Raw genomic sequence first — 22678 nt, 5'->3', positions numbered from 1 at the left:
GTCTATGGTAAATGAAGAATTGCTGTGCACATGCCGTCGAAACAAACACGTGTTTTTTTTCTGCAGCATGTCAATTCTTTTTGCGGATCCGCAGCAGCGTTTTCCAGTGTGGCACATAAAAAAAATCTGTCTCTCTCTCTCTCTGTCTGTGTCTCTCTCTCTCTCTCTCTCTGTCTGTCTCTCTCTTTCTTTCTCTGTCTCTTTCTTTCTCTGGCTCTCTCTTTCTTTCTCTGGCTCTCTCTTTCTATCTCTGGCTCTCTCTTTCTATCTCTGGCTCTCTCTATCTCTGGCTCTCTCTATCTCTGGCTCTCTCTTTCTCTCTCTCTGTCTTTCTATCTCTGGCTCTCTCTCTCTTTCTATCTCTGGCTCTCTCTCTCGCTTTCGCTCTCTCTCGCGCTTTCTCTCTCGCGCTTTCTCTGTGTCTTTCTCTGTCTCTCTCTCTCTCTGTGTCTCTCGTGCTCTCTCTCGCTCTCTGGCTTTCTCTCTCTCTCTGGCTGTCTCTCTCGTGCTCTCTGTCTGTCTGTGTGTCTCTCTCTCTCTCTCTCTCTCTCTCTCTCTCGCCTTACTTGAAAACATACATAGTGTTAAGGCATGTTCACACTGGCCATAGAAACAAGCAAGTCCAAATAATAGACAATGCATATACCCTAATGAAAATAAATAAGTGACAAAGCAAGTGCATTAAATAATTAACATGGGGTATTTGGTAAACACTGTTTTCCCTTCACCCATGACAGCACACCTGAGAGAGGGATCTGTCCCGCCAGGACAGGAACCTGCTGAAATATAAGGGGCAGCACCTCTCCCCAGCTTCATTTGGGTTCCTGTCCTGGAAAGGAATCCCTCTGACAGCGGCGGTGCCTGTCATGTGAAGGCCCCAGACCCGTCCCGGCGTGGGAAGAACAGTGCTCACCTGTACCGCCGGGCCTCTGGAAGCGCAGTCCTCGGAGGTTCCCTCGGGGTTCGTGCGGGCGCGAGCGGTGAATCCTGACAGCTGGAGGCTCCACCGCGCCTCCCTCCCCTTGCGCGTGCCCACAGTCTCGCTCCCTCAGAGCGCCTGGCGTGGGAGAGCCGCGGGCATCTTCCGGCCACTGACGTCAGCGGCGCAGGGCGTCATGGGAGCGTGCCGGCTGACGTCAGCTAGGTGACGGCAACATGGCCCCTGGTGTGACGCCGGCTTTTTCTGAAGGAAGAGGCAGCGGTCGGCCGGCGGTCGCAGGGGGGGAGGGGAGAAGATGCCCACCAGGACCAAGGCAGGATATTTAAAGAGGCATGGTGGACTGGTAACCATGGGGTCAGAGCAGGAGCGATCGCCGTCTCCACCGTCTCTGCCTCCTTCGCAGTCCTCCGCTCACAAGCATGGCAGCCGTTCAAGCAGCAGTCGCCCCAGCCGCAGGTCGGGGGACTCCTCAAGAGCCAGAGAGGACAGATCACGTGCTCCTACTCAGCCTCCGAGTCCGGTACCCTTGATTACGGGTGGTGAGTGATCTTCGTGAATGTTAGCAAGTTGTTAATAGGGGCCTTCTTTGTATGTTTAAATTCCTTAGGGAAAACCTAAGAAAGCAGGGAGTAAGAAGAACAATAGGGATTGTGCCATACAGGGCTGTGGAGTCGGAGTTAGTTTTGGCTGGAGTCGGTAGAAATGTACCGACTCCAGCTTTAAAAAAAATGTATTAATATTTCATAATTGAACTTTCATATGAATTTTATAAATGTTACTCAAATATATATGTTCTATCAAACTATGAACAACAGTGATAAGCAGTTCTGCTGGAGATAGAGACATTTCTTACTTCTTGTGTGTCACTGTTCTCCACTGCCCTTATCTAATCTTATACTTGGTTAACCTCATGCTGCCCCAACCCCCCTACTTACAATGTATGAAACTGAAAGTGAAAATGTGTTGCAAATTCTTAGTAGTAAAGCTCCTCCTCTAGACTAGATCATACTAGGTGTGCATCTTCCAAGCATCTCACATCTGCCTGCTACTCAGAAGAGGAAGACTGTAAGAAGTATTATCCTTTCAACAAACTTTGCATCAGTTAACTGTGAGTACATGAGGAATAATAACAGTATTACTGACCACTATATCAGTTGTACGACCTGGCAATAATTTTGTACAATTGTTTTTAGGAAAAACAATTGTCATTTGGATTGTGAATGCAGAATTAAAAACCTGAGACTGTCAAAGAAGCATCACATTAAATCAGCTGTATTTGAACATTTCACCATCACTCAAGATAGAAAACATTGTCTGTCAGTGTATGACAAATGATCCAGACGAAAACAAATGCTGTGAAGCCAAGATGAGTGCATAATCAGGCAAAGATAAAAATGCTCCTACCAGAGCTTCTAATCTAAAGAGACATTTACAGCACTTTCATCCAGAAGTACTGAAAGCAGTGGATGAGAAAGACTGCATCCAAACCAATGAACCAGTGCCCAGCTCTTCCAGCCAAACAAAGGAGCAGAGAACTTTGCAGCCATCAGTTGCAAGATATTTTGTCAGTGACAAAGTTACTGTGACAATGACAGATACATTTAAAAAACAGATCATAGAGCTTGTTGTAAAGTATAGTGTGCCTATTTCATTATTTTCACGACCAGCTTTTATGTGTCTGAATGGGGAAATGGCCCGCAAGCTTGGTGTTTCTCTGGAGAGAGAGAGAGTATTAGAAAATTAGTAATCGAAGAAGCTTTTAAACAAAAGGAAGAACTTAAAAAAACTCTCAATGGACGCTTTCTGTTTCTTAAAATGGATGCCTGCACACGTCACAGAGTGAACTATTTTGCCATCAATGTCCGATTTGTTTGTGACCAAAATGAAATAGTTACCAAGACATTGGCAGTAAAAGACACCAAAGCTCATCACACCAGTGAGTTTCTCCAGGTCTTGGTGGAAAAGGTTCTGCAAGACTATGAACTTAAAAAAGAGCAAGTTCTTTCTGTCGTAACTGACAATGCTTCAAATATGATAAGTACTATTAAGCTAATGAATGAGAGTAATGATGGTGACCAGCAGCTAGAAGAACATTCTGGGTCCACAGACACAGAAATGTTTGAAATAGAGGAACACAGTATTGAAACTGAGGAGCAAACTGAAGTTGCTTCAGATGAACAGCAACATGATAGTTTAGATGATCTTGTTGAAACTGTCAATATGTTCTTTCATTCATCACATGCGCTGTGTTGTGCATACGCTACAGCTGGCTATAAGAGACAGTCTGCAAGAAGGACATGCTGCTGCACTGATTGGCAAGGTGAGCAAATTGGCTACTGTTGCCAGAACCCCTAAAGTTGACTCAATTTTGAAGAGACGTGCTGGAAAAGGGGCAATTATTGATCAAGCCACACGATGGGGCAGTACTTAATGATTCAGCGCTTGGTTGAACTGAAAACCTTTCTTGTAGACATGGCTAACCCTCAACTGACGCTAAATGAAAGTCGATGGAATCAGGTGACTGAGCTGGAAAAATTGCTAGAGCACCCATTTACAGTGACTAAAAAATTACAAGCAGAGGACTTAACTCCAGGTATTTTCTTAAAGGAGTGGAAGAACCTGATGTTTCGCCTGTCCCAAAGAGGAGGGTTAATTGCAAGTGGCATTGCTACGGAGAGGAGCTACTATTACAAAATAACATTCTTTTGGCAGCTGTTTATGTAGACCCAATGCATCGGATTCTTCTAGATGATCAACAGCTAAGTAAAGGAAAAGAAGCTCTGTTTGAAATAGCAGTAAGGATGAAAGGGTTGCAGAACAGTCAGGAGGAACAAGAAGAATTTGGTCGTCCTGCCACATCTTCACCCTCATCATCAACTGATGAAGAATTTAATTTCGAAAAATATTTGGATCACAAGGACCGTGCAAAGCGTTCCCGCATAGAAGAAGAGTCATCCCCATCAAGGAACACAGCCAGTACATTTCAGCAGAATTTTTCATGTGCACTAAAAGAAATTGAGAAATTTGACCGTTCATCAAAAATAACAGTGCAACAAGCGATTCCTCTGTATCCTGACATTGTCAGAGATGTTGCCCGAGTGGTTACTGCTTTGCCACCAACACAAGTTAGTGTAGAGAGGTTGTTCTCTGCTCTCAAAATAATTAGATCAGATTTGAGGGCATCCATGAAGGAGGATCTGACGGAGGCAATACTTTTTCTGAGGACAAATTTATAGATTTCTTCTTATTAACTGCATAAAAGTGTTTATTGCATATTTACTTACAGTTTAGAAAAGTTTATAAAAGTTATTTGCTATATTCTAATTGTATTCTAATAAATGTAGTTTTTGCTCTAAGTGGTCTGATTACTTATATGATGGTGAGAAACTGAATAAGCACGATGTTTAATATTTTACAACAGTAAATTTGTTATGAATTGGCCATTTATGAAGGAGCCGGAGCCTGATAAAATCCAGGAGTCGGAGTCGCAACTGTGGCTTACCGACTCCACAGCCCTGGTGCCATATGTAAAAGTCCCCCAGCAAGAGACTGGCAAAAGGACCTTTGCGCCAGCTGCATCCAGCGAACCATGGCAGAAGAAGCTCCTAGTTTCGCAACCAACCTTAGATCGGTCATTAGGTCGGAGATGGAAGGCTAGCTTAAAGCATTGTTAAAAAAAGGGAAAAAGCGTAGGAAGAATCCCCCTAGTTCTACCTCAGACTCTTCCTACGCCTTTTCTCAGGCCGAACACCCATTCTTCTCCTACTCCTCAGACAATGACACTGGTGGCAAACCGTGTTTCCCAGTAGAAGACACGGATGCTCTTATCAAGACCATCAGGGTGACGATGGGCCTACAGAGGAAAAAACGGCTAAGTCCCTGGAGGATGTCATGTTTGGGCGAATACAGGAGAGGAAGAAGCGGACCTTTCCAGTCAATGAAAAGGTCCAGGCACTCATCGAGAGAGAGTGGAGGAAACCCGAGAGATCCGGAGCTCTTCCCTCCTCTAAGAGGAGGTATCCCTTTGAGCATAAGGACACAGAAATATGGGACAAAGTCCCAAAGATTGACGCAGCGGTGTCCAGGTGATCCAAGAAATCTGCTCTGCCCTTGGAAGACTCAGGGGTGCTTAGGGACCCGCTAGATAAAAAAAGCGGATTCCTACTTAAGACATGCATGGGAAGCAGCAGCAGGAGAATTGAAGCACACAATAGCTGGCACCTGCACGGCGCGTTCCCTAATGATTTGGCTGCAGCAATTAGAAGAGACTAGCGTCAAAAGTCTTAAGAGAAAAAATCCTGGCAGATATGTATCTTCTGCATGGTGCGGCAGCTTTTTTGCTGGACACCTCTGCTGATTCTGAGGTTGACAGCTAGGGCGGCAGGATTATCAAACGCCGCCAGATGCGCGTTGTGGCTTAAAGGCTGTCCAGGTGATCTGCAGTCTAAAGCTAAGCTGTGCTCTCTCCCATGCGATGGTCGGTTTTTATTTGGGAAAAACCTAGATGACATCTTAGAGAAAGCAAGTGACAGAAAGAAAGGCTTCCCCAGGTTTCCAGCAGATCAGAGGAGGCCGCCCTATCGGAGAGGAAAATGCAACAGGGGCCGTCCTCTGGCGGATAGAAGGAGATGGGAAGACAAAAGGAAAAAGGAGTCCGGATTTATGTTTGATGGAGCCACCTCCACTTCAAAGAAAAGCCCACAATGATGCCAGTATTCCGGTAGGGGGGAGATTGGTGCTCTCTTCTCAGGCTGGGAAGACATCTCTTCCAATACCTGTATCCTAAGCATCGTAAGATAAGGCCTGAAGATCCCTTTTTTACGTCCCGAGCAAACAGGAGAGAACAGGGTTCTACTCGCCCCTCTTCCTGATAAAAAAAAAAATCAGACCAGTCATTCAGAACAATCATAAACCTCTGAGGCCTCCAATCAGTGGATAAAAAATCAGACCTTCAAGATGGAGTCGGTAGCTACAGCCATAAAACTGCTGCATCACGATTGTTTTATGGCCGTAGTCAATTTAAAGGATGCATATGCATACTATCACATCCCCATCCACCCAGATTACCAAAAATATTTAAGAGTGGCTATCTATATCCAGGGTATTCTCAGGCATTTTCAATTCAGAGCCCTTCCATTCGGCATATCCATAGCCCCGAGAGTTTTTACCAAAGTCGTAGCGGAAATGACAGCCTTCCTCCGAATTCACAACACGATCATAATACCCTATTTGGATGATTTCCTAATAGTGGGAAGCTCAGAAGACCACTGTATGGTACAGTTGAGACGAGTGACCGACACCCTACAGAAACTGGGGTGGATGGTAAATGTCAAAAAATCGAGACTACAGCCCCTAAAAAAACAGACCTTTCTAGGTTTTATCCTGGATTCAGAACAAGCCTGTCTACTACCAGAGGCCAAAATAGAGAAAGTGGAAAATGTGACCTTGGCTGCCCGAGACCAACCTCACATGACCCTGAGGAACGCGATGTCCTTGCTAGGTACCCTGACGTCCTGTATCCCGGCGGTCAGGTGGGCACAATTTCACACCCGACAGCTTCAAGGGGAGGTTCTGTCAGTACAAAGATCGCTGAGAGGGCGTTTAGAAGGAAGACTGGAGCTTTCCTTAGAGGTCAGGGACTCTCAACTGGTGGTTAGACAGGACAAACTTGGCTTCAGGGATGCCATGGGACAGACCAGTAACCGACACAATTCTGACAGATGTGAGCTCCTCAGGGTGGGGGGCACACCTAAGGGGTCATGTGGCCCAGGGGTCCTGGGGGCCTCAAGAAAAGGACGCATCTTCCAACCTGAGAGAACTGTGGGCAGTGAGCAAAGCCCTAAGAGACTTTATTCCCCTCTTCAGTGGCCGCAATGTCCGTATCATGTTGGACATCAAAGTAACAGTGGCATACATCAATCACCAGGGGGTACAAGATCACACTCCCTAATGAAGGCAGCCAGCGACATTTTTCACAGAGCAGAACAGCACCTACTCTCTTTAACGGCATTGCACATAAAGGGAGCAGAAAATATAGAAGCCGATTTCCTGAGCCGCAATACACTGAAGCTAAGGGAATGGGCTCTAAATCGGTCCGTTTTTCAAAAGATTATACGGCTATAGGGGGAATCGGTGATAGACCTCTTCGCCAACAAGAACAACAGGCAAGTGGAGAGATTCTGCTCACTAAACCCAAGGGAAAAGCCATGGGCGGTGGACTCATTGCAGATTCCGTGGGACTTCAGGCTAGCCTATGCGTTCTGATCCCAACAGTAGTCAGAAAGATCAGGAAAGATCAAGCAAGGGTGATCCTAATAGCCCCATTCTGGCCAAAAAGGCCCTGGTTCTCTCTGCTGCGAATGATGTCCCTCTCAGATCCATGGGTTCTGCCAGAAATCCTGGACCTACCAGCTCAAGGTCCAATATTCCACGCTCAGGTCAAGGGATTCCATCTGACGGCATGGAATTTGAAAGGTCACTTCTAATGGATAGAGGGTTCTCTCCTGGGTTGGTGGCCATCATGCTAAAAAGTAGGAAACCGGTAACGACTAATATCTACGGCAGAACATGGAATAAATTCCTGCAGTTCCTAGGTAAGCCGTTAGAACAAGAGCCCCCAATTAGTGCCATCTTGGAGTTTTTACAATCAGGATTACAGCTGGGGTTAGCGGTAAATACTCTTAAAGTTCAAGTATCCGCACTGGGCGCGCTTTATAACTGAAATTTGGCAGCAAACAGATGGGTAGCTAGATTTATTAAATCCTGCCATAGGTTTAGACCTATCCCAATACCTAGAATAGCCCCTTGGGATCTAAACCTGGTACTAGAGGCCCTTACAAAAGAACCATATGAGCCTATTCAACAACTACCCATAAAGTATCTTACCCTAAAAACGATTATTTTAGTGGCCCTTACATCGGCCCGTAGAGTAAGTGACTTGCAGGCTCTCTCAGTAAATCCACCCTATACACAAGTTTTTCAGGACAGGGTGGTATTAAAAACAGATCCCGCTTATCTAAGGTAGTATCAGATTTTCATCGAAGTCAGGAGATTGTCCTTCCTTCCTTTTGCGAAAATCCAAAAAATCCAAGGGAGGAAAAATTCCACAATTTGGACGTTAAGAGAGCCCTGCTAGAATATATATATCTGTCACTAGCCAGTGGAGGAGGTCCCAGTCCCTATTTGTAGCCTTTCAGGGTGCCAGGAAGGGCTATGGAGTATCAAAAGGGACTATTGCCAGGTGGATTAGGGAGGCCATTAGTGTAGCCTTCTCAGCTAGTAGTCTGATTCCTGATGGCATCAAGGCTCATTCCACCAGAGCCGTGGCAACCTCCTGGGCTGAAAAGGCAGAGGTTTCGATTGACCAAATTTGTAAGGCCGCTACCTGGGCCTCACCATCAACCTTCTTTAAACACTATAGATTAAACCTATCCTCCTCTGCTGACTTAACCTTTGGTAGAAGGGTGCTGCAAGCGGTGGTCCCTCCCCTATGGTGTTTCGAAGTCTCCAAAAATCTCTCAGGTGTGCTGTCATGGGTGAAAGGAAAACCACCATGGTTACTTACCGGTAGCCGGTTTTTCCGGAAACCATGACAGCACCCGTATATTTCCCCCCTTTTCACTGTATGGGTGTGCACGTTAATAGGGGTATATTTGTGTGATGTGGTGTTGGATAAACGTGTAACTAACTGAAGCGGGGGAGAGGTGCCGCCCCTTATATTTCAGTAGGTTCCTGTCCTGGCGGAGCGGATCCCTCTCTCAGGTGTGCTGTCATGGGTTCCGGAAAAACCGGCTACCGGTAAGTAACCATGGTGGGTTTTTTTATCAAAAAAACAAAGCTGTCCCATCGCAACAAGGTATACCCAATTGGGACACATGAGCATTACTACTGCATCATGGAGTTATAGAATTAGCTGGCCTGATTTGATGACCACATTTCATTTTTATATATTATACATTATGTTGATCGCTGGGTTCACATGCAGTTTGAAGGAAAAAATCAGGCCCGCTTAACTGTAAAACTTTTAATTGTTTTATTAGAAAGTTAAAATGTCCACAATTCCCTAGAAATCTGTGGTGCCTTCAATGCGTTTCTGGTACCGTGCCCTTACTGATGGTATTCTAATAAAAGCCATGGGAGGATTAAAATAGTTTCTAGTTCCGGTACGCTCATGAGCAACTAATTAATTACAGGCAAATATTTTGCAAGCCTGGCTGACACCATGGGGAAGTATCATGCCTCTTGCGTAATGGCTCTCGGAAACAGCATACTATATTACAACAATATTCAAGACAGTGTATAACAGCAAAACAAGAGAAAGGAAGCGACAGATTCGAGCCAAAAAGAACTTTAGTGTTGAAGCTAAACACCCACCTCAGCTTCCTATTGAAAAATGTTATTAGAAAAAAAATTTTTTTACACTGTTTACCCACACTGATTTTGATCATTTTGGATTTCCCGCTACTGAGACAGAGACATGCTATTGAGTCCCGTTTCTTTTTTTTTTGGCATTTATAAATGTAGAAAATGACCTGGGCTGAAGTAATGAAATAGGAGAGGGGATAGAATAGTTATTACAGAGAGGAGGAATAGAGATGCAGGAAAATACATGTTGTTTTATTCATTTATATAGTGCCATTAATTCTATAGCATTTTTAAAGACATTATTGGCATATTAGGGCTCACAATCTAGATTCCCTATCAGTATGTCTTTTGAGTGTGGGAGGAACCCGGAGCAAACACATGCAGAGGCGGTGAGAACATATAAACCCCTTGCAAATGTTTCCCCTGGTGGGATTGGAGCCCTGAACCCCAGTGCTAACCACTGAGCCACCGTTCACATAAAGTGCATCTTTTTAATAAGATGTTTAGTAGAGGGGCTACGAGAAGCACAAAGCTTCAGAAAGGCTAACTCATCAGTTAAAATATGATTTCTGTCTCTGTTTAAATAAGTCCACAAACAAATGGAGCACATTTATAAGCATCCTGAATATGGGCAGTGCACAATGTATACCATATGGCACAGGTGAGGAACCTCAGGACTTTTTTCTGGCCACCAGGGTATCAGTGGTTTGACTGCTGCCAGCCCTTTCATTTCCTTTTACTCTGCATGCAGCATTCAGAACTGAATGCTGGGGCGCATGCAATGAAAGAATGGGTCCACACACTAGCTAGTACCAACGTCAGGACGTACTTTGTCGGCGGCGTTGGTGAGTGATGCGCTCCCATCACACTGTAGAAGACAGTAGTGGCATAGTCTCCTGTGATAATAATCTTTATATAACGCCAACATATTTTGCAGAACTTGGCAATTCTGTCTGTCCCAGCCACATATCTCCTGTGATATACAGCCATGGTAGAAAGTGTTGGCACCGTTGAAATTGTTTCAGAGAATAAAGTATTTCTCCAAGAAAATTATTAGCATTACAATTGTTTTGTTATACACATCTTTATTTCTTTTCAGTATATTGGAACAACATAAAAAAGCAAATTGGACATAATGTCACACAAAACTCCCTAAGGCTACTTTCACACATCCGGTGTGTGGGGTCCGGCGGCGTGCGGCGAAAAGCCGGGCCGCCGGATCCGGCCTGCAGCCGTGACACCGGATGTGTGTGCGGCGAGACGATACGGCTCGGACATTATTAAAGGAGCCGCAGGACGAGGTGGACAGAGGCAGCCAATGAGACAGCTGCTGAAAGGGAGGAGAGGGGAGGAGAGGAGAGGAGAGGGGAGGGGAGAGAGAGACATGGGGGTTAACACTTAGTGTCCAGGCAAGAGAATCTCTCTCTTGCCGGGCACTTGTGGGGTTAACCCCACAGAGAGATCTCTCTCTCACCCAGACACTGTGAGTGTTAACCCCACAAGTGCCCGGCGAGAGAGATCTCTCACAAGTGTCCGGGTGACAGAGAGAGATCTCTCTCTCTCTCTCTCGCCGGGCACTTGTGGGGTTAACATTCACAGAGTCCGGGCATGCGCTGTGGAAAAAGCCGGTCCGGCGCTGCAAAAAAAGTTACATGGAACGTTTTTTCCAGACGCCGGACAGGCTGTTTTTGCCGGATCAGGCAAAAACCGGATACGCCGCATAGGTATCCGGCGCGATGCGGCAATAATGAAACTGAATGGGGGAAAAACCGGATCCGGTGGCAACCGGCGCCGGATCCGGTTTTTACACTTTTCGCCGCATCGCGCCTGATGCTGAAAACCGGATGTGTGAAAGAGGCCTAAAAGGGCCAGACAAAATTGTTGGCACCCTCAACTTAATTTTTGGTTGCACACACTTTGAAATAAATAAATACGATCAATCAATTCCTATAACCATCAACAAGTTTCTTACACCTCTGAACTGAAATTTTTGACCATTCTCCTTTTGCAAACTGCTCGAGGTCTCTAATATATGAAGAGTGCTTTCTCCAAATAGCAATTTTAAGATCTATCCATGGGTGTTCAATGGCATTTAGATCCAGTCATTTCTGGCCACTGAAGAATTCTCAAGTGCTTTTTCATCCATTTGTGTGCTTGTTGAAGTATTTTTGGGGCCACTATCCTGCTGGAAAAGCCATGACCTTGGACGCAAACCCAGCTTTTTGACATGACCTTACATTGTGACCCAAAATCCTTTGGTAATCTTCAGATTTCATGATGCCTTGCACACAGTCAAGGCACCCAGTGCCATAGGCGGCAAAAGAACCACAAAACATCTTTGAACCTACACCATCTTTGTAGGTAGTGTTTTTTTTTTTTTTTTTTTTTTTTTTTTTTGGTAGGCCTCATTCTGTTTTCAGTAAACAGTAAAATGATGTCCTTTATCAAAAAGGTCTATCTTGGTCTCATCTTTCGACAAAACTTTCCCAGAAGGATTTTGGCTTGCGTACATTTTGGAAAGCTGGAAAACTGCAGTCTAGCGGTTTTTATGTCTATCAATAGTGGGGTCACCCTTGGTCTCCTGCCATAGTGTTTAATTTCTTTCAAATGTCAACGGATAGTTTGCGCTGATACTGATGCACCCTTAGCCATTTCTTTTAACTTGATTGGGGCTGCTTATCCACCATCCAGACTATCCTGTGTTGCAACTTTTCATCAAGTTTTCTCTGCCGTCCATGTCAAGGCAGATTAGTTGGCACCATGGACTGTAAAACTTCTTATGTTGTGCACCGTGGACAATTTTTGAACAATTTTGGTTCTCAAGTCCTCTTGGTTCTCTTCTCCTTTCTGTTCCCCATGCTTAGTGTGGCACACACAGACACACAATGCAAAGATTCAATCAACTTCTCCCCTTTTTATCTAGTGTCAGGTGGGATTTTCATACTGCCCACACCTGTTACCTTCCAGAGGTGAGTTTTTTTTCAGGGTTTTTATTTGTGTTGTTCCCATACAGAGGAAATAAATGTGTAATTTCAATAATTTTCCTGGTGAAATACTTTATTTTCTGGAGCAATTTCAAGGGTGTCAACACTTTCGGCCATGACTATATGACCCAGCACCATATTTCGGGTGATGTCTATGACACAGCCCCTTATCTACGGTGATGTATATGTTCCAGCCCTGTAGCTCGTGTGATTGCTATGCCGTAGCCTCACGTCGTCTTTGATGACTATACCAGAGCCCCATATTTTCTGTAATGACTATACCGCATCCCCAGCAACTCCTGTGATGTATCTACCGCTTTCTTAGCATCTCCTGTGATGTATATAGAGCTCCTTGTGTCTCCTGTGTGATGTGTAAACGACAGTGTGTCTCCTGTTTCATATACGGCAGATCGCCCACTGTGAGTTCTACAAATGCAATGTGATCAGTGATAAATTTGCCACTGAGAGAAGACATGTAGCGTTATGTATATCTGCGCTCCAGAATGAAACAAACATGGAAAATCAGTTATGGCTAGCCACATCATCCATACCACCTAACGTCACAGCCGGACTAAAGAGAAGCTGTTTCAGCCTTCACATTAGGGGGTGAGCTAATTAAATGGTTGGCCAAATGTAGAAGGGTAATTTTCATGTTGATAATTTTGAATGGCCCCCGAAGGATGGTATAAATATCTACATGGCCCTTTGCAGATAAAAAGGTTCCCCACCCCTACCATTTGGTAATACGGTTGAAATAGGAGAAAGCACCTGATGAACTGAAAAACTGTAAGGTTCGCAACAAAGTACCAAAGGAAAGCGTTTAGAAAAAAAAAGTGAGGGGGAAGTCATGCCATTAAACAATTATAGAGCGAAAAATGGGGGAAAAAATGGGACAGACTCCTCACGAAAGAATGAATGTTCTTCAACTGCATCTAGAGTAAGACTTCATAAGGTATTAACTCTCTCAGTAATAACCTAAGTGGAATGAGGGAAAGGCCAATCTTTTGATCACCCTCTAACTATGAAGGCTGTGTGACAGATGATATAAAGGATATTATAACTTGTTCATAAATGTCACCTGCTTAATCCAGCAGAAAGTACAGTGCCACCTCAGAAATCATTAAAATAGAAAGATCACCAGTTCGTTGAGTACTGCACAAATAAATTAACTTGATAAACGTATCTCTAATATTCAAGGATTCCTTAATAACAGGGTCAAACACCGCCTTGATACTTCAGGCCTAGACGTTTAATTTCTGCTGGGGGTAAAATCTTTGAAAAGTTTTCTAAGAAAATGCTATCCTCAAGTGTCTCCAACAAAATGACCTCGTTACCCAGCATCAATTTTAGTTTGACAAGACTGATCCCTTATAAACCAATCTAAAAGGCTTCTATGATGACTGGACCAAAACTGAGACTGTGGTTGTCCTCTATCAATACTTTTCAAAAGCATTTGATATGGTGCAACATAAAAGGTTAGTGCATAAAATGAGGACAATGGGTCTAGGGAAAAATATTTTGAATTATCAACTGGGTCAGTGATAGGAGCTATAGAGGGTGCATATTAATGGGACAAACTTGAATTGTGTCACAGTTAACAGTGGGTGCCATAGGGTTCAATATTGGGACCTCTTTTTGGCATTTATTAACCCCTTTACCCCCAAGGGTGGTTTGCACGCTCATGACCGGGCCAATTTTTACAATTCTGACCACTGTCCCTTTATGAGGTAATAACTTTGAAACGCTTTCATGGATCCTGGCGATTCTGACATTGTTTTCTCGTGACATATTGTACTTCATGTTAGTGGTAAAATTTCATTCATATAACTTACGTTTATTTGTTAAAAAAAAAAAAAGAAATTTGGTGGAAAATTTCGCAATTTTCCAACAGAGATACGGCACACAAAAAACTTAATAAGTAACATTTCCCACATGTTTACTTTACATCAGCACAATTTTGGAACCAAAATTTTTTTTTTGTTAGGAAGTTATAAGGGTTAAAAGTTGACCAGCGATTTCTCATTTTTACTATTTTATTTTTACGGACCACATCACATTTGAAGCCACTTTGAGGGGTCTATATGATAGAAAATACCCAAAAGTGACACCATTCTAAAAACTGCACCCCTCAAGGTGCTCAAAACCACATTCAAGAAGTTTATTAACCCTTCAGGTGCTTCACAGGAATTTTTTTTGAATATTTAAAAAAAAAAAAATGAACATTTAACTTTTTTTCACCAAAAATATTTCAGGTTCAATTTTTTTTATTTTACCAAGGGTAAAAGGAGAAATTGGACTGGAAAACTTATTGTGCAATTTGTCCTGAGTACGCTGATACCTGGTATGTGGGGGGAACCACTGTTTTGGCGCATGGCAGAGCTCAGAAAGAAAGGAGCGCCGTTTGAATTTTTCAATGCAAAATTGGCTGGAATTCTGATCGGTCGCCATGTCACGTTTGGAGAGCACTTGATGTACCTAAACAGTGGAAACCCCCCCACAAGTGACCCCATTTTGGAAACTAGACCCCCCCAATGAACTTATCTAGATGTTTGGTGAGAACATTGAACCCCCAAGGGCTTCACAGAAGCTTATAACGTACAGCCGTACAATTATAAAATCATATTTTTTCCACAAAAATGATCTTTTCACCCTCAATTCTTACTTTCCCAAGGGTAACAGGACCCTAAAAGTTATTGTGCAATTTGTCCTGAGTACGCTGATCCCCCATATGTGGGGGTAAACCACTATTTGGGCGCATGGCAGAGTTCAGAAGGGAAGCAGCGCCATTTGACTTTTTTGGCTGGAACTGAGATCGGACACCATGTCGCGTTTGGAAAGCCCCTGATGTACCTAAACAGTAGGATCCCCCCATAAGTGACCCCATTTTGGAAACTAGACCCCCTAAGGAACTTATCTAGATGTGTGGTGAGCACTTTGAACCACCAAGGGCTTCACAGAAGTTTATAACGCCCGGGCGTGAAAATAAAAAAATCCTATTTTTTCCACAAACATGATCATTTAGTCGCCATTTTTTTATTTTCCCAAGGGTACCAGGAGAAAATGGACCCCAAAAGTTGTTGTCCAATTTGTCCTGAGTACACTGATACCCCATATGTGTTAGAAAACTACTGTATGGGCCCACGTCGGGACTCGGAAGGGAAGTAGTGACGTTTTGGAAAGCAGACTTTGATGGAATGGTCTGCGGGTGTCATGTTGCCTTTGGAGAGCCCCTGATGTACCTAAACAGTGGAAACCCACCACAAATGACACCATTTTGGAAACTAGACCCCCTAAGGAACTTATCTAGATGTGTGGTGAGCACTTTGAACCACCAAGGGCTTCACAGAAGTTTATAACGCCCGGGCGTGAAAATAAAAAAAACATTTTTTTCCCACAAAAATCATATTTTTACCCCCATTTTTTTATTTTCCTAAGGGCAACAGGAGAAATAGGACCCCAAAAGTTGTTTTGCAATTTGTCCTGAGTAGGCTGATACCCCATATGTGGGGGTAAAACATTGTTTGGGCGCATGGCAGAGCTTGGAAGGGAACGAGCACCATTTGACTTTTTCAACGCAGAATTGGCTGGAATTGAGATCAGACGCCATGTCGCGTTTGGAAAGCACCTGATGTGCCCAAGCAGTGGAAACCCCCCAATTCTAACTCCAACCCTAACCCCAACACAACCCTAACCCTAATGGGAAAATGGAAATAAATACATTTTTTTTTTTAATTTTATTTTTCCCTAACTAAGGGGGTGATAACGGGGGGTTTGATTTACTATTTATGGCGGTTTTTATTTTTCGCAGCTGTCACATGCTAAAAGACGCTTTTTATTTTAAAAATAGTTTTTGCATCACTACATATTGAGAGCTATAATTTTTCTGTATTTTGACCCACTGAGTCATGTGAGGTCTTATTTTTTGCGTGACGAGTTGACGTTTTTATTGGTATCATGTTCGGGCACGTGACATTTTTTGATCGCTTTTTATTCCGATTTTTGGGACGCAGAATGAACAAAAACCAGCGTTTCATGAATTTCTTTTGGGGGGTGCGTTTACACCGTTCCGCGTGCTGTAAAATTGATAAAGCGGTTTTATTCTTCGGGTCAGTACGGTTACAGCGATACCTCATTTATGTCATTTTTTTTATGTTTTGGCGCTTTTATGCAATAAAAACAATTTTTTTATATAAAAAATTATTTTTGCATCGCTTTATTCTGCGAGCTATAACTTTTTTATTTTTTCTCTGATGATGCTGTGTGGCGGCTCAGTTTTTGCGGGACAAGATGACATTTTCAGCGGTACCATGGATATTTATATGCGTCTTTTTGATCGCACGTTATTGCACTTTGTTCGGCGGTATGATAATAAATCATTATTTTTTGCTTTGTTTTTTATTTTTTAAGGGGTTCGCTAAAGGGGTTAACTAATGGGACAGTTTTATAGGGCAGGTCGTTACGGACGTGGCGATACCAAATATGTGTACTTTTAATGTTTTTTTTTTTTTTTTTTATTTCTAAAAAATGAATTTATTATGGAATATTTTTTTTTTTTTTAATTTAGCGATTTTTTTTTAAAAAAAAATTATTTTTACACTTTTTTTTTAACTTTATTAGGTTGTCCCAGGGGGGACATCACTCTACACCCTCAGAGTCCAGATACCGGTGACTACAATGATGGAACAGGGAGCCCTCAGATCCCTTTTCCATCACTGAGCCTGTGTGTCTGAGTGCAGCGGGCTCAAAGATGTTGGTCTGTGTGATAACATCATACTGAGTCTTGAGACTTGGGGCATCCTAATGTCAGGCGCTGTAGATCACAATTCAAGGACTGAAATACATGAGCAGACATATTTGCTGTTTTATATAAGCTTAATAAAAAGCAATTAACTATATGGTTTTCATTGGCTAATACAGGTAAGAATTTGTTACAATAAGCCCTATCATAACATGTATTAACAGTAGCATTGAGTCACCAGACTTAATTGTTATTAATATGAAGTGATGTAAAATGGTAATGAGCAGAATTAAATTTTGCACTCCACAATAGTCATGTTGTCTCATGTGGCCCTTTGGGAACATTAATTTCCCATCCCTGGCTTGCATGATATCAAATCGATCTCATTGAAAGTTATCAGTCAGAAGGACTGGATAGACAGCCCTCAAAAATTGAAGAAATGACAAAATGAAAATTGGTTGGGGAGGCTGTGAATTTCTGACAAGTACTGATAATGTGCTGCAGGTGGCAACAATATAACATAGTAACATAGTTAGTAAGGCCGAAAAAAGACATGATTAGTCCATCTAGTTCAGCCTATAAAATTCTGTCAGAATAAATCCCCAGATCTACGTCCTTCAAAAGAACCTAACAATAACTGTAAGATACAATATTGTTACGCTCCAGGAAGACATCCAGGCCTCCCTTGAACCCTTCGACTGAGTTCGCCATCACCACCTCCTCAAGCAAAGAATTCCAGATTCTCACTGCCCTAACAGTAAAGAATCCTCTTCTATGTTGGTTGGTGGAAAAACCTTTTCTCCTCCAGACGCAGAGAATGTCACCTTCCTTGGTATAAACAGATCCTCGGAGAGATATTTGTATTGTCCCCTTATATACTTATAGATGGTTATTAGGTCGCCCCTCAGTCGTCTTTTTTCTAGACTAAATAATCCTAATTTTGCTAATCTCTCTTGGTATTGTAGTTCCCCCATCCCCTTTATTAATTTTGTTGCCCTCCTTTGTACCCGCTCTAGTTCCATTATAGCCTTCCTGAGCACTGGTGCCCAAAACTGTACACAGTACTCCATGTGCGGTCTAACCAGAGATTTGTACAGTGGCAGTATAATGCTCTCATAATGTGTATCCAGATCTCTGTTAATGCACCTCATGATCCTGTTTGCCTTGGCAGCAGCTGCCTGGCACTGGCTGCTCCAGGTAAGTTTATCATTAGCTAGAATCCCCAAGTCCTTCTCCATGTCAGATTTACCCAGTGGTTTACTGTTCAGTGTGTAATGGTGATATTGATTCATTCTTCCCATGTGTATAACCTTACATTTATCATTGTTAAACTGCATCTGCCACCTTTCGGCCCAAGTTCCCAACTTATCCAGATCCATCTGTAGCAGAATACTATCTTCTCTTGTATTGACTGCTTTACATAGTTTTGTATCATCTGCAAATATCGATATTTTACTGTGCAAACCTTCTACCAGATCGTTAATAAATATGTTGAAGAGAATAGGTCCCAACACCGACCCCTGCGTTACCCCACTGGTCACAGCGACCCAGTTAGAGAATATACCATTTATAACCACCCTCTGTTTTCTATCACTAAGCCTGTTACCCATTTACACACATTTTTCCCCAGACCCAGCATTCTCATTTTGTGTACCAACCTCTTGTTTGGCACTGTATCAAACGCTTTGGAAAAATCAAGATATACCACATCCAATGACTCACCTTGGTCCAGTATATAGGTTACCTCTTCATAAAAACTGATTAGATTGGTTTGACAGGAGCGATTCCTCATAAATCCATGCTGATATGGCGTTAAACAGTTCTTCTCATTGAGATAATCCAGAATAACATCCTTTAGAAACCCTTCAAATATTTTACCAACAATAGAGGTTAGACTTACTGGCCTGTAATTTCCAGGTTCACTTTTAGAGCCCTTTTTGAATATTGGTACCGCATTTGCTATGCGCCAGTCCTGTGGAACAGACACCGTCGCTATAGAATCTCTAAATATAAGAAATAATGGTTTGTCTATTACATTACTTAGTTCTCTTAGTACTCATGGGTGTATGCCATCCGGACCCGGAGACTTATCTATTTTAATTTATTTAGCCGGTTTTGCACCTCTTCTTGGGTTAGATTGGTGACCCTTAATATAGGGTTTTTTTTGTCTCTCGGCATTTCACCTAGCATTTCATTTTCCACCGTGAATACCGTGGAGAAGAAGGTGTTTAATATATTAGCTTTATCCTCATCATCTACAACCATACCAATTTTTAATGGGCCTACACTTTCACTTTTGATTCTTTTACTATTGATATAGTTGAAGAACAGCTTGGGATTAGTTTTACTCTCCTTAGCAATGTGCTTCTCTGTTTCCTTTTTGGCAGCTTTAATTATTTTTTTAGATAAAGAATTTTTCTCCTTATAGTTTTTTAGAGCTTCAACGGTGCCATCCTGCTTTAGTAGTTTAAATGCTTTCTTTTTACTGTTAATTGCCCCTCTTACGTTTTTGTTTAGCCACATTGGGTTTTTCCTATTTCTTGTCCTTTTATTCCCACAAGGTATAAACCGCTTACAGTGCCTATTAAGGATGTTCTTAAACATTTCCAATTTATTTTCTGTATTATTATTTCTGAGGACATTGTCCCAGTCAACCAGATTAAGGGCATCTCTAAGCTGGTCAAACTTTGCCTTCCTAAAGTTCAGTGTTTTTGTGACTCCCTGACATGTCCCCCTAGCGAAAGACAAGTGAAACTGTACAATATTGTAGTCGCTATTTCCTAGATGCCAAACAACCTGCAGATTTGTTATTCTGTCAGGTCTGTTAGATAGTATTAGGTCTAAAAGTGCTGCTCCTCTGGTTGGGTTCTGCACCAATTGTGAAAGATAATTATTCTTGGCTATTAGCAGAAACCTGTTGCCTTTATGGGTTTCGCAGGTCTCTGTTTCCCAGTTAATATCCGGGTAAAGTCCCCCATAACAAGGACCCTCATTATGGGTTGCAGCTTCATCTATCTGCCTTAGTAGTAAACTTTCCATGATTTCTGTTCTCTTTGGGGTGTTACAAACTCCCAAATATAATTTTGTTACTATTTTTCCCTCCGTGCATTTCGACCCATATGGACTCGACATCCACATTCCCTTTGCTAATATCTTCCCTTAAAGTGGACTTTAGACAAGACTTTACATAAAGACAAACCCCTCCAATCTGTATTCTTACTGTCTGGCTGTTGTGAGCTCATCTGTTCATTCACCTTTTGTGTCCGAGGATCTCCCTCTTCTGGTGAAGGAAGTAGTGAGGCTGTTTTGGATGAAAGAAACCAAACGCTTGATCAGGTGGATTGTGACTGGGTAACAGGAACTTCAGACTGGATATAAGGCAGCCGACGCCCTTCTGAGTGGCTGGTGATTTCTCTGCTGGATTCTTGGAGACCAGTCTGATTCTTGCTTCCCAAAGATAAGTTTTTGCTCTGCTATTGAACTTATTAGTTTTGGTTTTGTTTACCTTGTTTTGGAGTTCAGCCATCCCCGGCTGGTGGTGTGCTGGATTCTTATTCCATGATCAGTGTTCTCTTTTGCTCTGCTTTCAGAATATTCTGAGTGCTGATATAGGGTTTGAAGTCTAGTGACTTCAGTGTCCTTTTTGCTTATCAGTTGTGTTGGTAATATTTTTAGCAGGGTTTTCTCGGATTGCAGACAGCAGCTTTTCTGTCCTGTCCTTTTTAGTTAGCTTGGGCCCCATCGTTTGCTCATCCTATCTTTCTATCTGTGTTAGTGTTTTCATCTTGCTTCACCGTCATATGTTGGGGGCTGCCTATTGCTTTGGGGTCTACTCTGGGGCAGTCAATTTTTCCCTTTTCTCTCTTTAGGCTTATTTAGATCTGCGGCTGTGACGAGGTGTCTAGGATCACCGTAGGAACACTCCACGGCTACTGCTAGTTGTGTGATAGGATTAGGGGTCTGCAATCCGCTAGTTTCCAACCTCTCTGATTTTCTGGGCTGAGCTTGCATTTTTGTTTTTTCCTCCTCGGTGACTCAATCATAACACTGGCTTTTTATATAGTATGCAAGACAGAAGCCTTTTTCTTACAAAGTAACACATCCAAGCACCTATGATTTTCCATCAATTCTGACAAAACCGTGTGAAAAACGTATTGTCTGATTAGACCAAGGTTGAAGTTTTGGCTAACAGTGCACATTAGCAAAACAACACTATACTCACAGTGAAACATGGTGGAGGCAGCATTTTGCTTTGGGATTGTGTTTTAGTAGCTGGAATTGGGGCTTTAGTCCAAGTGAAGGGAATTTTGAACCGTTCCAAATATCAGTTAATTTAGCATCAAAACTTTCAGTCCTCTGCTTAAAAGATGAAGAGGAATTTCACCTTTCAGCACAACCGTAAGGACATCTCCCAAATATATAAAAGAATGGCTTTGCCAGAAGAAGGACAAATTTTCACGGTGGCCAGACCCTGAATCCTTTTAAAAATATGTGGGTTGACCTGAAGCGGGCTGTGCACAGGACATATTTGGAGTTCTACTGCAAAGAAGCCACATTATTTTGGTTCTTTTTGTTTTTTTCACACAAAGAAATTTCAGTTCAAATGTATTGTATAAATTATAGGTGACATTAACCATGGAAAAAGTTCTGAAATGATTCTTCTTGGTATGATTATTTTTACATGACAAAAACCTGGCATTAACAAGGGTCTGTAGACTTTTATCTACTTTGTGCCACCAAGAGAAGGTGTATGGGCACCTTCATTATACAAATGCTCCCAGATAACATAACATGTTTGAGCAAATAGTCTTTAATTCTGCTGTTATTGCGCCATTTGCTTATCTTCTAACAGTAGACTATTTTGTGTATGATATTTGCACTAAGTTTTATTATCTGTAAATACAGTAGTCTGCTATGACATATACAGAAAAATGATTAGAAGTCTAAGGAGATAGAAAAGAATTCTTTGGAGATAGATATGAAATACTGTAAGTATAACCATTCCTAAGAGACTAAATGTTTTCTTGTTATCAGGCATGTAAAACTGATATTTATTTTTCCGATATCAGTTTATTACAAAATGTACTAAACTAGAACTGAAAAGGGATTTGCAGCAGTCATTCACATTGACTTCCACATCCATATGAAAGTTAGAATCATAGAATCGTAGAGTTGGAAGGGACCTCCTGGGCCATCTGGTCCAACCCCCTGCTCAAAGCAGGATTCGCTAAATCATCCCAGTCAGATGTCTGTCCAGCCTCTGTTTGAAGACTTCCATTGAAGGAGAACTCACCACTTCTCGTGGCAGCCTGTTCCACTCATTGATCACTCTAACTGTCAAAAAGTTTTTTCTAATATCTAATCTGTGTCTCTTCCCATTCAGTTTCATCCCATTGCTTCTAGTCTTTCCTTGTGCAAATGAGAATAAAGTTGATCCTTCTACAATGTGACAGCCCTTTAGATATTTGTAGACAGCTATTAAGTCTCCTCTCAGTCTTCTCTTTTGCAAACTAAACATTCCCAAATCCTGCAACCTTTCCTCATAAGACAGGGTTTGCAGACCGGTCACCATTCTGGTCGCTCTTTTCTGAACTTGCTCCAGTTTGTTGATGTCTTTTTTAAAATGTGGTGCCCAAAACTGGACACAATATT

This window comes from Dendrobates tinctorius, unplaced genomic scaffold (assembly GCF_039654945.1).
Source record: "Dendrobates tinctorius isolate UK_male_01 unplaced genomic scaffold, ASM3965494v1 ptg000174l, whole genome shotgun sequence".
Classification (NCBI taxonomy): domain Eukaryota; kingdom Metazoa; phylum Chordata; class Amphibia; order Anura; family Dendrobatidae; genus Dendrobates; species Dendrobates tinctorius.
This window is presented reverse-complemented; position numbering follows the sequence as displayed.